The following is a 4060-nucleotide window of genomic DNA, read 5'->3' as shown; positions in this document are numbered from 1 at the left end:
ACGCGATCACCGCGCCACAAGAGAAAGCTGTGGTGGCGATACGAACTGGGCGAGAGCAACAAGGTGTGCGCTGCTTCCAGGCGCTGTATGGGTGCGAATGAATGCTAGCTCTGCGATACAGATATTGGAATCCCTGTTTAATTGATCTCTATTGTACTGGAAACTGCAAATTGAAGTTGTGTAGGGCACTTTTCTTAAAATACATGTGTATGCACAGTAATGATGGCAACCATCCACAACTTGTAAAATTCTTGTGATGCGTTAAAAAATAGGTGAACAAAAATGTTATCGCTATCCAAACACTTGGCTTTTCTCTCTCTCTTTTTTTTTTTTTATTTGCGTGCACGGGTGGTGACTGCCAGCAACTCACGTGTTCATTTCAAGTGCCAGGCAATGTGCTTTAGAGACTGAGGTGTGAATTAGACCTGTGTTTTAGCAACGAACTGGAACGCATAGAATCTTCCAGGAAATTGAAAGGTGTCAAGCAGGATTGCGAGCCACCATGCAATGGCCTGATTGATATAGTCGTTTATTCAGAATCGCAAGCACTGGGGGGTATGGGCGCTGCCAGGATTTTTTTCCAGGGGGGGGGGGGGGGGCAGGGCAGAATGTTTGGCATTCTGGTAGAATTTTTGCGCCCGTAACTACATTGTCTTGGCTCAGGAACCCGACGTTTCTGGAAGCCAGGGAGGGGCAACGCCCCCCCACCCGCCCCTCGTGACGGGGCCCATGACTGGGGGGGGGGGGGGGGGGTTGCAAAAGATCGGGGGCAACGTTATCATAGTAACGTTCACGTTGTAACAGCTCAATTATATTAAATTATGTATCATCACCCCCTTGTTTCTTTGCCGGATTTAAGGGGGAGGGGGCAGACTGGACGCATGCCCGGGGCCCCCACCACTGCAATTGTCACTGCTTCATCTGCATCCGCTACATCTTCTGCAAACGATGCGGCTTTGGGTTCGCGCACATTCGTGCACTTGGAAAATACCCCAGTTGAAAGATATTCGTACAGTTCACTGCCATAATTCAGTTGTTCATGTTCTTAGGCACCTTGAGGCTTGTGCTGTGTGCGTCTGTCGTGTGTTTCGGCATCAGAACAGTTACTTTCCATAGTGTACGCTCCAGGGGCATAATGCTGAGGACACGTTCGAGTTTGCTCGAAGCACATGGCTAAACATCAAGGAAGGAAGGGCAGTCCTACGACAATGCTGCGTCCACGAGTGGAAAGTACAAAAGTCTTCAAGCACGAGTACGACAGAAAAAACCTCTGGCTACGTGGGTCCCTTGCTCAGCACACTCTCTGAATCTGGTGGCAAAATTAGCTGGCGAGTGCTACCCCGCTGCTGTTGCCGTCTTAGATTTCCTCGAACAAGTATACCAGTTCTTTACCGCATCCACGCATATACACAAGGTGATGAGCGATCTCATCACAACGGTGTCCGGCGACTGCTCAGCAAAGCAGCCCGTTCCATGCAGTACCGAAAACAGCCACCAGCACACGGTGGCCCTGTAAAACGGATGCTGTGAGAGCCGTCAGGGGATACTGTCTTTCTTTAAATAATCGATCGAGATGGTTGACTTGAAACGGGAATTTATGCGCCGCTTTGGGACGATATTTTAGACAGAGTGGACAAGGCCAGCAAAAAAAAAAAAAACGTTACAAGGTTAGACTTAATACCTTGTCACTGTTATGCAAAGGGACATTCTTAAAGAGCTTGATTTTACAGAGCTCATTACTGACTTTTCAATAACAACAACAACTACATGATTGACGATGAGATGAGAGTTTTCAATAAGGAGGTCAACGAAGGTTTGCGCTGGCAGCGTAATGTAGTCTTGAATAGCTTGCAAGATATAGGTACAAGATATTAGAAGATGTAAACTGTAAAAGCTAATGTGAAGTACTCTTTCTGGAAACTGCGTGGTAATAAACGAACCAACTACTGTACATTGAACTTTTTCATATACGTATATATCGCACGGAATATTCGCACCGAGGTCAGGCAAATCTATGACTATAATTTATCCCTATGAAACACCATGAAAAGTACTGACCAGGCAGAAGGGCCTCCACCATGTACGCTGCCCCGGGCCCTCACCACTGTAAATCCGGCACTGAGGGGTACACAAGAAAGAAAGAAAGGGAATGGGTGTCGCCAAACATTGGGGCATTGGGGGGGGGGGGGGGGGGTCTGGCTTAGTCACTGCCTAATACGATGCTGAATTATCGTAATAATTGTGATAATTCTGGACGAGAACTCATACGTCTGGAGGTGCTTTCTTTCGGTTCAATCTTGACCGCGGACGGTGGCAACGTGGGGTTGGGGGGGGGGGGGGGATCGCCCAACCAAGACGTCAGTTTACACACTGGATTTCCCTCTCTTCCCTCCCCCACTACGCGCTTCGACAAAGAACCGCCCCCCCCCCCAAAAAAAAAAAAGAAAACGAGGGTATGGATTCGCCCCTGCCTACAATGCCGCAAGTGCTGCACGTTGCCACAAAAATATAGGCTCACTCACCCCCAGGTGTAGATCTACTCCCAAACATTATTATTCTTTCGTCGTACTCCTTCTGCATAAATCTTCAGATATCGGCAAGAACTGACACTGGACATAGGACTTAGCCAGTCTCATATTCCCAGAACGGGTAGCTGGAGCTCATAACTTTGGATTTAAAGTGTGCGCATAAGATGCATTGGAGAGAGATTCCGTTTGTCTCAATGGGTTTCAAGAGAGATGAACAGTTCCTCTCCTGCGTCGGGGACTATAGCGATGGTCTTGTCACAAAGGCAGATGTGGGTGCTCAGTTTAGTTCAACCTGGTGGACCCCGCAGTAGGGGACTAGTACCGCTAAATATACATATTACGCAATCGCAACGCTTGGCGCACCCCACATATGTGCCAACAGGAGCGAAGATTGGACTAGCTAGTCCGTGTCTGACGGCATGTGTGAGCACGATACTGTGAAATGAGATGATGGACAATACGACTTGTTAACCAAACAAATATTTGCATCAGGAAAAATTCACTCCAAGCAATTATACAGTGCTCCTTGCGTACGCGTTGCATCCTGGTAGATTATTGTCATGGTGATGAGAGAACAATCCTTCAAAGGCTTCACGTTTCGTTTTCGCCGACCTTGACACCTCGTGGACTATACACTCTAAACAGAACTTCACCGCATAGCGCGCTGTGCGCCAACCATTGCCACGAATGACAGAGAGAGGGGGCGTACGCCCTCCTCTCCCTTCGAATCAGAAGCGATAACCCTATCATTCGTGGCAATGGTTGGCACACAGCGTGCTATGCAGTGAAGTTCTGTTTTTAGAGTGTAGGCTGAGAGAGGAGAAACCGAAACAGATTGGAGACGACCTTCTCCTCTTTTCTGATAATCAAGTTCCCATAGTTCAAAGCGGCGCCAAGCTCACTGGGATTTTCCGAAGTCGTCTATTAATCAATCACAAAGCCGTTGTGAAATCAGTTTTTTTTTAAAATTACTTCCATGATAGAATAAGAGGTAACGAGGTTCTTCGAGCGTTACGTGCTTGTCGGGATCCGGAGACAAGACATGTGCGCGCGCTGTTGGCAGGAGACAGACACCAGAGCTCTCCATGACGTCACCGACTCTTGGAAAATCCGAAACTATCAAGTAATGAGGGTTATTTCGAAAATTTGTGGAAGCGCGTAATGTTTACTGACGGCACTTTAAGGCTTTGGACTTGACTCACCCCTGCACAGCTTGTGGCACGATGGCACACACTCTAAAAACAGACCTTCACCACATAGCACACTCTTATAGCCAACCACCACGCCAAATGACATCGTTCTGGCCCCTGATTGGTTAAAAGCGGGAGGTGTACGACTTTTTGGGACATTTATGCAGTTATGTTAATTGCCTCAAAAATGCGTACGTCCCGTGCTTTCCAATAATGGTGCCGTGATGTTCCACGTAAGGTTTGCCTGCCTATAGTATGACGACATGTTGCACGTGCCGCAGGGTAGCACTACGGATAATTTGGACCACCTGGGGTTCTTTTGACGTGTGCCGGAAATCTCCG

Source organism: Ornithodoros turicata, chromosome 1, assembly GCF_037126465.1.
Source record: "Ornithodoros turicata isolate Travis chromosome 1, ASM3712646v1, whole genome shotgun sequence".
NCBI lineage: Eukaryota > Metazoa > Arthropoda > Arachnida > Ixodida > Argasidae > Ornithodoros > Ornithodoros turicata.
The sequence above is the reverse complement of the archived record's forward strand: the minus strand, read 5'-3'. Positions refer to the sequence as shown.